Source organism: Poecilia formosa, unplaced genomic scaffold, assembly GCF_000485575.1.
Source record: "Poecilia formosa unplaced genomic scaffold, Poecilia_formosa-5.1.2 Scaffold623, whole genome shotgun sequence".
Lineage (NCBI taxonomy): Eukaryota > Metazoa > Chordata > Actinopteri > Cyprinodontiformes > Poeciliidae > Poecilia > Poecilia formosa.
In genome coordinates, this window is record NW_006800562.1 from 1 (window position 1) to 11,714 (window position 11,714).

At 36.6% G+C, this 11,714-nt stretch overlaps 2 long non-coding RNA genes across 3 annotated transcripts; one reads left to right on the top strand and one right to left on the bottom strand.

Moving 5' to 3' along the window:
- Positions 1-1,378: 1,378 nt before the first annotated feature.
- Positions 1,379-6,356, bottom strand: LOC103130310 (uncharacterized). 2 transcript variants are annotated; one of them, XR_475197.2, is made up of 4 exons: positions 6,310-6,356; positions 6,097-6,225; positions 2,663-2,763; positions 1,379-2,528 (listed from the first exon to the last, which is right to left on the bottom strand). It is a non-coding gene; the product is annotated as an uncharacterized LOC103130310 (long non-coding RNA). The 2 variants fall into 2 exon arrangements; XR_475196.2 differs by having other exon boundaries at positions 6,097-6,345.
- Positions 2,770-4,617, top strand: LOC107834434 (uncharacterized). The gene is made up of 2 exons (XR_001660231.1): positions 2,770-3,467; positions 3,663-4,617. It is a non-coding gene; the product is annotated as an uncharacterized LOC107834434 (long non-coding RNA).
- Positions 6,357-11,714: the final 5,358 nt, after the last annotated feature.

Sequence of the window (11,714 nt, forward strand, 5' to 3'; positions counted from 1 at the left end):
AAAAACAAAAAAACGTACCCCTCTTTTATTTTTGCAATTGCCATTTTTCTAATTTCGTTTTAAAAACGAAAAAACAAAAAAACGTACCCCTCTTTTATTTTTGCAATTGCCATTTTTCTAATTTCGTTTTAAAAACGAAAAAACAAAAAAACACATGCTTGTTTTGTTTTTGCAATTTTATTTTGAAACGAAAAAAAAACAAACAAAGAACGAATCATACACGGATTTTCAATATTGAACCTTTTCACAATTTTCTAATTTTCTGAGATACTGCATTTTGAGTTTTCACTAGTTGTCAGTAATAATCAACAATAAAAGAAAATAAAAGAAACTGGCACCTGGAACATATCTGTATGTAATAAATAAATATAATATACAAATGTTACTTTTTGAATGGATTTACTGATTTAAATACATTTTTTCATGACATTCAAATTTTTTGACCAGCCCCTGTATGTCAAAAATAATTTGAAAGAAATTTGACTTCACATCAGCTGATGCCTTTATATTGGCCTCCATTTCTTTAAGAACCCAGCCAGCATACCAAGGTGGGTCCCTGTATGGGATAAATGAAAAACCAAGGATAGAACCTTCTGGGAACCATATGGGGCCCACCCAGGTAGCACCTGGCTGGGAAGCACTTCATGTCATCACAATATTTCTCTATGTTGCTGTTTAGAAAAGTAGCTAGGATAAGCTCAGCAGTTCAACCAGGTGTTGGCCTCCAGGTGTGTGAGGGAGGCTAGGCGGAAGGCTGAGAAAGGAGAATGTGGTAGCATTTCAGGTTCTTTCAGCAGTTGTTATAAAAAATATATTTTTGAAATATTTGTAAAAATATGTAAAAAAAAAAAAATCTCTGCTACACTACTACTTGCATAGCATGTTGTGACTGCTATGCTAGTCTAGTTTAGCATGGCCACTGAGGATGGCAGATAAACAGTTTTCCTGTAACTGTAAGTCATTTCTCCGCCAGTAGCACATTTAGCAGAAGAGAATCCACCATGCACACTCAGAAAGACCCTGGGTCGGGAATCAAACCCAGAACCTTCTTGCTGTAAGGCAACAGTGATACCCAGGCTCTAATGAACATGTGGAGGAAACTGAAATATAACCCACAGCTGTCAGCTTTCATATAGAGTCTTGCCACTATATGTGATCTCATTTGCAGAACAAATTCACAAATTTGTTTTTGCCACTGAAATTCTGCATTATTGAGATAATGTATGTTCAGAATCTTATATGAAAATAAATTTAATGTACAAATCAAGTTTTATTACAAATTTTTTTGCATTGAGGTGATTCAGTCATTGGTTTTTGATTTCATGTCATACATATCTATTTTCCTTTTGGAAAAAATGAGAAAACAGAGAAAAATATACATTATTTTAACTATTTTCTTTATTCTGTCAGACAACCAAATACATTAGATGTACAATTTGAAATGATATGCAAGTAAAACATGAGGAGCGTAAATCACTTTGTCTTTTTAAAGATATTTCACAGCTGTCAACTCGACTGGCGACCTTTTCAGGTGACCCCCCCCCCCCCCCCAAAACGTCAACGGAAAACAACAACAACAACCCCCCCAACCCCAAGAAAGGAAAAAGGGGGAAAAAAAAAGGAAGGAACGGAAACCGGCAAACCCTTTTTTAGGAGTTCAGCTGAAGAGCACACACATTAATTCCTTCTACTCTATTCATGCCATGTTGGACATGGTGAGAAGCCTCGCCCCCAAGATCAGTATTTCCAGGAATCCCCCTTTCTCATGAGTGAAGGGATTCCTGGGAAAACTGGACCCCAGAGAAAAGGGTAAAGGAAAAACAAGCTGAAAAGAGTGACTGTTCAAAATTCTACTTTTGGGGGGAAAAAAAGAAAAGAAAAGCTGAGTATTTTATGAACTCAGCTGGAGTTCATAAAATAAGAAAGGAGCAATACAAAACAGAAAAAAAATTACAGAATGGTTGACAAAAATATCCGTTATAACTCCATGGGTGCCAGATTCACTTTCTCCTTTCTTCTCTAGAGAAACATGTCACAGTCCTGCTAATCTTGATAGATGCTTCTTCCTTGTTACAGACGTACCTCGACAGCTCTGTCTGTCCTCCGTCCCGAGCTACAGTGCTTCATCTCAGACTACCAACTGACCAGAGATGCAGCACTGCACCACGGGCCACAGGGATAAGCAGCAAGTCAACAGATGCAGCACATTTATTTCAGGACTTAATAGTATAAAAACAAACAAAAGACTAAAAAAAAACATCTGTCATTAACATTACCTATATGTTAAAAAATAAAAAGAGTGCAATGATGTATGAATTACTACATTAATACATTAAATCATATTATTAAATTTAATATTTAATTTTCGTTTGGAATCAAAAAAGTATTTTTGAATTGGGTTGAATTGAAATGTGTGAAGAGATGAGCTTCATTTCCAGGGACCTACATGATTTCCCATGTTGCTGTTTGACCTTGTAGATGGAGGAAGCAGACGGTGGATTATGAAGATACACATTCTTCACTTCTTTCTATAAGTAAGCAGAAAACAGTAAGTAAACTTTCTTTTATGTATGTTTCAAGTTGGAGCAGGAAGTGTGCTCTTACACTTAAATACATATTTTATCCTAATCAAAGGCAATTAACAATACTTTAAAAATATTACCTTCTCCATCACCATTTTTGTACAGTCATGAATCCCTCATGTTGTCGTCTGAACAGCTGCTATGTTTTCCTGTCACCTGAATCCCCATCTTGGTATAACACCTTAGAAAAAACACAGCAGGAAGCAGTTTGCTGACTTTTCATATGAAAAAGATGTTTGTTCCTCTAAGTGGCTCTTATGGCCCAGCTCTGACATTCACAAAGCAGAGAATTACATCAGCAAACTCGGGTTAAGAAGTTACTAAATGAGAAAGAATTCATACTGGACTTTTCTTACTTTTCTTTGGTAGAAATTCTTTCTGTCCTTATTTGGTAGTTTTTGCAATTTGAGGACCTTGGAAAAGGGATCGCAGCATACGATAAACATTTGCTCTTCCAGACGGTGATTGCTTCCACTAACAGCCAGCCCCCGCCCTCCGCCCCACAGCCAACTACATACATTCCCTTTTCAAGTCACAGAGTGGACAAGCTGTTCAGGCAGCTTAGGGAGCCTTTATCTTCCATAGTCCTTCTCCATCTGCAATGGGCTAAATAAGGTCATATTAAGAAGAAAGACGTTCAATGGTCAAACCCCACGGATCTGTCTGGGAAGTAAGAAAACCCACAATCCTATGTCTGTGTCAATGTATGTTCCAAGTTGCTTTTGTTTCACCAAACATTTAGTTAATTAAAGCAGGATCCACTGCTTTAATTAACTGCTTGTTTATTTCATTCCAGTCTGGCTTTTCGTATGAAAAAGATCTTTGTTCTGCTAAATGGCTTTTATGGCTATTTAGAAAACATTATTACAATAGAAAACAGTAACTGTAATAGCTGCTCTGTTGGTTTTCTTTTTTCACTAAGGACATTTTTTCTTCAACCACAGTCTGCACCATAGCTGGCAGATCAGTTAGTCCTTCTCCAGGCTGTGCACAAGAAAAGTGCAGCATGCATAGTTAACGTTAAATCACCAGACAGACTATGAATATATGAGAAGAAAGGATCTACAAAAGCATTTTCAGGAGGAAAGACTGGGAGGATAGGATCAGATTGATTTCAGTCTCTCCTTTTTTGGCCACAGTTGGGAATGGTGTGTGTTTATGCAGACTGTGATAAGAGTCAGAGCCATCTCTCCTGCAAATCCAAACATTGCCTAATATGGTCAGGCTTCTCATTCCTTCTTGTTCTTTAAATCACATGCAGGAAGCACACTGTTCTATGTTTTGTCAGTCTCCTTGCTTCAGCTCATTTCTCTCTTCTCCCTTTGATTCACACAGATCAAGAATGGTTTGGCATTTGAGTAGAAATCAGATTTAGTTGTTGTTAATCTGTTTGAAACCATAAATAGAGATGAGACCTGTGCTGATTTCAGTCACAATGTATCAATCAACAGTCCAGTAGATTTATATCTTATAAATGATCTTAACTGTCTACTGGTGTTTCACTGGAAGGAAGTTGTTTGGATTTAGTCTCATAATGTCAAATCCTAGAATGTCACAGACATTCACTTGTACAAAATGTTTTAAAACAAACTTTTGCATAATTTGAGTTTTACTGCAGTCAATTTGTATTAACTTTTCTCATCCAAGTATCTTCTGCTCTGCCCCTCCCCCTCCATGTGAAAATTATCCTGGGAATGGTAGTTTCTTAATCCCACTGGGGAAACAATGTCGAGGGTTATGGGAAAGCCTTTAGACAGTGCCCTTCAGGATTTCAGTCAATAAATACAGCACTTCCTTTCCTCTCTGTCATCTGCAGAGCAGTTTCAGATGCACTATTCCAGCTTGTAGAGCTCACCAACTTAAATCCCCAAAATGTTTCCCCTGGTTCTGCTCATCCGAATCAACCTCTGGATGTTAACTCAGGAAAATATCCAGAACATGGAACAGCACACAAACATGGACACATTGTTTGTGTGCTGGAGTTGTTGACTGTAAGCAGGAAACTTTACAGAAGAGACAATGAAAAATGTGTTTTAAAAATAATATGGTGGATCTTGATGGATCCATTAATTAGCACTCCATAAAAGAGACCCACTTATAAAGAAAGGGATTGTCAATAGACCTGAACTTACAAAGCACTTTCCAGCCATTTTGACCACTCACCAACACTCAGCGTAACTTGGGGTTAAGCTGGAAATAAACCTACAACCTTCTAATCAGAAGACATCTACGCTACCCAATGAGCCACAGTTACTCCGACATAACTTATGATTTGAAATGCATTGGAGAGCAGACACCAAGCAAAGCTTCTGGCGTAGCATGACATGGTCCTACATTACAATTTGAGATCAGTGTAAATTCAGCAAAAAGGTTATTTCAGTGACAGGCAGAGGACAGCGATTCCAAAAAAATTGTACTGAAGCAACTTCAGCATATTTTTACCCAGGTAAAAAGAATCCATCCAAGAAATAACTCTTGTTTTTTGGAAAAAAATTTTTTTATAAAATGGCTACTTAACTGATAAATTAATACTTTTATAAATTAATTAAAACTAAATAAAATTGTGTTTGTATAGCACCTTCAAAAATCTGGGTTAAATAATGTAATGGTATAAACTCAAAATGCATAACATGTAAAATAGACTTGAAAGCCAATCTTTTGCTAAAATGAGTTTCATTCATTTAAAATGAATTAAACTCATGAATTAATTAATTAAATTAAGTTTAATTTAATTTAAAAAGCTTATTTTTTATTTGTGAAATTTGCTTAAAAGAGACTTAGAAGAGGACAATTGAAGAGACTTGTTTAATCATAAGTGCAGATCATTCCCTAAAATCCTGAGCACAGAAGCTGGATAACCTTCAGTTTTCAGTCCTGATCTGGACGCAGATCATCTGACCAGTTGCAGATGGTTGGTGTAAGGAGTCAGTAGCTCCAAATACAGAAAGAAAACTAAAATCTTAAAATTAACACTTTTTATTGATTTGAATTTTATTATTTTATTCTTCTTTAGAAAGAAAAATAAAATAATAAAATCAACACTGTTACATCCCAGGTAACAAGTGCAAAGAAGCAAGAGTTGGAGTTCTACGGCGGACTCCAGCTGCTGTGCTCTGTACTAATTAGAGACAATTGAGGTGTGTGTGTGTGTGTGTGTGTGTGTGTGTGTGAGTGCTGGAACACCATACAGTATTGTATCTCCAGTATGTAATACTGGAGATATTGTTTACTGTATCTTTAAATTGCACAAAGGGCTCAGTCTGTGGAAAATAGCAAAACAACAAATCCTGTGAACACGGGAAGCAGCAATTCTTATATTGGGTCAGAGGAATCTTTTTCATCTCTCACTCCAGGATTCAACACATAACTATGCCAACGAGATCCATCTAGATCATTTATTGCCCCCCATCCCCAACCAAAAAAGACTATGTATTTCTGTAAGAACACAATTTAAGCTTAAAATTTAAAAGTTGACTTACTGGTTTCAGTTGTGGAGAAATTGCTGTGGTCATACCTGAATGTTTTGCTGCAGGTCAGCAGAGATGCCGCTGGATGTTTTCCTTTGAAACCGGCAAAAAGAAGCTGATGTGGACTGTCTTCCAGTCTTCCAGTTGAAAACAATTATATGTTTCAGCAGATGTACCTGAAAGCAGGAGGTGATTAAATAAATAACAGATTTTATAAGTCTGAAGTTTAAGATCAGAGGTGCAATCAGAGGGTTTCTCACCAGATTGCTGCTTTCTGATCTTTGCACGTGTCTCTTTTATGGAGCAGCTGGACCCCCAGTCCAAAGCATTCCACCATCTCCTTGTATGGATGCTAATGGGTGGGATTTAGAACAGAAAAGCCTCCTCTAGATTTGACTGTAAAGCTGATGTACAGAAGTTGCCACTATAAATGTAGCATATTTTAGGGAAACATAAGAATATTGCAGAGAAACTAAAGATGGAATAAATTAGTATGTCTAAAATGGGAGAAAAAAAACTAATGAAATAAAAAGAGCATAAAGAGACTTTGGGAAAAGAAGTTAAATAGACGGGCAAAAATTGTGAAGAAAGGTTTGTTAGAAATTAGAGTTTTATTGTAAGGACATGAGCTTGACCAAAACTGACACATTTCTGCCCCTTCTAGTTGATGATTAATCTCTATGTAAAAGAAACTACAGATTTGTGCAAAAGCAGAGGTGAGAGTGATCGATTAGATTTACTTGCGTTTTAATAATATTCAATAATAATAATATTTAAGTTTGCAGTAGTTTTGCTGCAACATGTTTGAAGAATTGTATTCAGAAGCAAATTAAGCAAATTTGTGGCTATTTAACAAACTTCACTGAATAAAGAAATTACATGTTTTAACAAAATATTTACCAGAAATGGATACAAACATGCAATTTGCTAAAATGAGACTTCTGGTTTAATTAATTAAATAATAATAATAATAATAATAATAATAATAGGGCTGCACAGTGGTGCAGTTGGTAGAGCTGTTGTCTTGCAGTAAGAAGGTTCTGGGTTCGATTCCCCACCCAGGTCTTTCTGCATGGAGTTTGCATGTTCTCCCTCTGCATGGTGGGTTCTTCCTCCCACAGTCCAGAAACATGACTGTCAGATTAACTGGTTTCTCTACATTCTCCATGTGTGTGGTTGTTTGTCCTCTCTGTCTCGGTGTTACCCCATGTTACCCTGCCTCTCACCCAAAATGCCTTGCTGGAGATGGGCATCAGCTCCTTTCACATCCACCCATTTTCCCCTCCAGAAAATGGATGGAACAATAAAAATAGAAATGCTTTTTGTCCTAGAGTTATTTTCCATTTGCTGAGTCTGATCTGGAGGGAAAGTGCCAATACAATATTGTAAATATTGTTTAAAATCTAATGTTTCTTCTGCCTGAATTACTTATTGGTTTTTATTTCTATATTTGTTTCATTTTAGTTAAGTTTTCAAATACCAGAAATTGCATATAACTTTGTCTGTGTGATTAAATAGTTTTCTTAAATGTTAAATCAGATGTTAAGATTACACAATTTCTCAGTACCAGAGTAACTTTTTTCTCCAAATACCTTCTACTCTCGAGTCGTGTGTATAAAACACTGCAGTGTCTAAAACAATAGATACTATATTAGCTGTCAAGGACATTAAACTGTCTTGTCCTCAGCAATCAGAGCAGGCCGACTCAAGGCTCCTTCATTCCTAAAAGGTAGAATATGTGCTAACACGTTATATGCTGTTGTAAAGAGAGGCCCAGACTAATGGAGGATTTTCAGTTTGCACTAAGTTATAAACGTCCTTTCTTCAAGAAAGACATTACAAGTGTAATGTCTTTTCCTTATTTCTCTTTTGACTCTTATTTTCTGTTGTGTTTGCTTTAGTATCTCCCTGCTAATGCCATATAAGGGGCCTGATGGGACCTGCTCTAACTCTCTCTGTTTGCTCTTTGGTTTGTCTCTTAATAAGGTCATGTTTGGGGATAATTGACCATGTAAAGAAACTGACTGGTCTGAACTGCTAACAGTTGCAGTGAACTGTACACCCTTTTTTCACAAGGAGTCACAAAACTCAGGTCCAACTAAGAGATACTGGCTATAAATGAATACTGAAAACCCAAAGAGCTGAGAATGTGGCCGTCTGTATGTTGACTATACAAAACAAGAGTGACATAAATCCAAATCTTTATGAAAGAACTTAGCTATGGTGTGTAATATACTTCTTGCCCACACCACTGGAGATTGACACCAGATAAACCAATATCTGGTGCCAAGGATGGATGAACTTCTGGACATGTATGTTGTGTCTTAGGTAATTGTCAGGTGACTATTTACTGAACGGTAGCAGGAAAGAACCCATTGGCTGGCATCTAGCAGGCATACTATCAGGAGTTTTTGGTTTTGGTTTTTCACTTCTATGTTAAAGCTGAGACGGGATTGGGAAACATGGATCTATCCTTCTCTTTTCCTGGAATTTGGTTTGGTTGGATCAGTTCTGCTTGGTCTGGTTTGTTTAATGTTAACAAACCAGACTAAGCAGAACTGAACTGTTAATTTTGTTTTTTATAAATGAACAACAAAAACCCCCAATAAAAATAAATGATCTTCCTGAGTCCTTTTCCTGCTTTCCTGCTCACAATCCCTTATCAAAAAGAAGCATCACTCAGGTACATGTCATTATATAGAAAAGTATATTTCCCACAGCGTACTAGCAGGACACTAGCAAGTGTACTTTATTGGGACTGAAAAGTATACTTTGAATCTTGACGTTTTAGTGAGTAAATTTACAGTATACATGGAAGAACACTAGGTACATTAAAAACAAATGTTCAAATATAATAAATACACTTTCTAATTGTATTCTGCTCCATCTTTAATGCTAAGCAAAAAAATATATATATATAACAAAATTTGTGCCAAAAATAATGCGACTCAACCAAACAGTTTCAATAACATTAAAAACCCAATTATAAAATTGGCAATGCAGTTTAAATAACAGTCCACTGAAAAAGAACTAGAACGTAACCAAATAAAAACCCTTGATCAAGGTCCAAGAGATGAACATATCAGAGCATTACTAAACTGTGAACCATCTCAATAGTCTTCCAGTGTTAGAACACACACACATGTTGACATTGGTGACTTATGGCTTCATGGAGATGGCAGTAACCACAGGTGAAGGCGTTGAAGTGGTGATGTTCAGGTCACGAGTCTCTTCTCCAGTGCTGATGGTGACCAGGTCCGTCTCCTCTGCAGCACCGTCCCACTCATCCAAGTTCAAGGCCCCATCCTAATACTTGCTCTTCTATCCTCGTTCCACCCTTGTGTCCTTCAAATGCACATTCAGCTGTTATTCCAAAAGAACCATCTCTGACTATAAAATGGCCGTGACTTTAGGCAAAAACACAATAATAAATTCATAAGTAACACTCAGATGCCAATTTTATTCCCTGCTACCTAATAATTTTTAAACATTTGTTTAATCCCTAAAAAAGAGAGAACCAAATATTTTTCTTTTCCACTTCCACAAAAATTAATTTGAAAATGATATGCATCAGCTTTGACTGCCAGGGCTCTCCCTATCTGCCAACATCCTCTGGGTACAGTCACATCTGCAATTAGGATAATATCTCCAGGAGAAATGTTCTTTGTCTCATCTACTTTTGTCTTTCCAGCATTAAAGGCAAAATACTCAGAAATCCATATTTTCCAAAATAGTTCAGAGCAATACTTGTTTCCATCTTCGCCTCAGGTCTTAATGAAACAGGTTTGTTCTTTAACATCAGGATGTGATTTGGTGTGAGGGTTTCTAAATGATCTGGATCGTCAGAGACCAATGTGTGAATCTGTCATTCAAAATGGCTTCGGCCTCATAGAAGACAGTTTGCAATGTATCATTATTCAAATTCAAATTTAAAAACACTTTGTTGATCCCAAAGAGAAATTAAATGTAAGTCATTAATTCAAGTCCTCAGAGGGTTGTGATGATGGTGAAAGATCTCTTATAGTGGTTTGAATTACAGCGAATCTGAAGACTCGTCCATCTCTGATACATCATCTGAGTGCTTCTGTAGACACCAGAGGTTGAACTTGTGCTGGAAGTCTGAAGTGTAGAGTGAAAAAGAATAGTGCGCCTGTATCGCTGAATTAACAGAAAAAACATAAAAACATTTCCCACACAAAAAATATGTAAAAACACCAAACAGAACATTCAGTTAGTTACAGTTTTGTTTTTTAATTTTCAGGCTTGTTGTTCATTTTGCAACCATTAACCTCTCCGTCTCATGGCCTGTTTTTGAGAAATATGGTTGAAAATACATGCCCAAAATGAATTGAATGTATCTCAAGAAATACAGAGTTTATTTTAATTGTTTTGGTATCAAAACAAAGGCAAGACCCTAGAGAATATGTTACAGCTCTAAAAACCACCCTGTCTGTTACTGAGGAAAGTAAATTAATATGACACAGCAGAAATTAAGAAAAAAATCAATTTCCGCCTAAAAATCCATTTCCGCCTAAAAAAAAACAGTTAAATGTATGAAGATTCCTTTCAAAGAATGCAGATGAAATCCAAAACCTGTAGTAAACAACAGTACACAATCTGACCTTTTACTGTGCCAAGTTTCATGAAAAAAAAAGTTAATCATATGAGTTTTAGAGAAGTACTACTTGATAAATATCTAGGCGGACCTTCTAAATTAGCCATTTTGGCACAATTTGTGCCATTTGAACTTTCTGTTTTTTTCTGAGAAAGTTAGGGTTAGGGTTATAATAAATGATTATTTATCATAGATAAGTAATTACATCTAATAATTGTTTTTGGGTGTTCCTTTGAAAAATCCCACATTGCATTTATTCATAAAAAGAGAAAAAATAGACAAATTGTAATAGTCTGAAAATGGAACAGATTAACACACAATAACATTTCAAATAGAATTATATAACAATGAAAATGCAAATAGCAATGAAAACTAATTTGTCAAAATGATATGATCACAGGAAAAAACTAATATATCTCACAATTACATTACAATAACAATGCGCTCTGCGCGTAAAATCATCCAGTTCTCCATTCAGACATTCAAAATTACGCGGGGCAGTTTCTCGGGAACCCATTGGCCAATTTTGATGATTGACACGTCTTTCGAACCGTCAGAGCCAATAGAATCCGAGGGCGTTGACATGAATACGGAACCTAAAGCCATTCACCAATTACAGCGAGGAAAACGCATGTGACGTACATTGACGGAGTTCGCCTCTAGATTTTGTTTATGGTAGCTAGGAGACGGACGAGGCTCTGGGCGGAGCCGAAAACACTGAGATGGACGCAGGGAAAATGGATTATCAGACCAAGTGGAAATATTTAGTCTAATAAGGATTATGACCACGAAACAGCAAAGGTAGGACTGGATTTATGCTTTTAGCTTCGTGAAATTAGCTATTTCTTTTTTTCTTCTTTAGCTGCTGGTTCTGTGAGTTTTGCACGTAGCGTGGTGACTGGTATTGTTGGAAACGGCAGAGCTTCGGCTTTACTCTGATCGATAGTTTGTGGGCATTGGGCCTCGCTGCTCTTTCATTGTTGCGTTTTTTACCGGATATGTCTCGTTAGCCTCGTTAGCATCTAATAGACCCTTTTCACAGTGACGTCA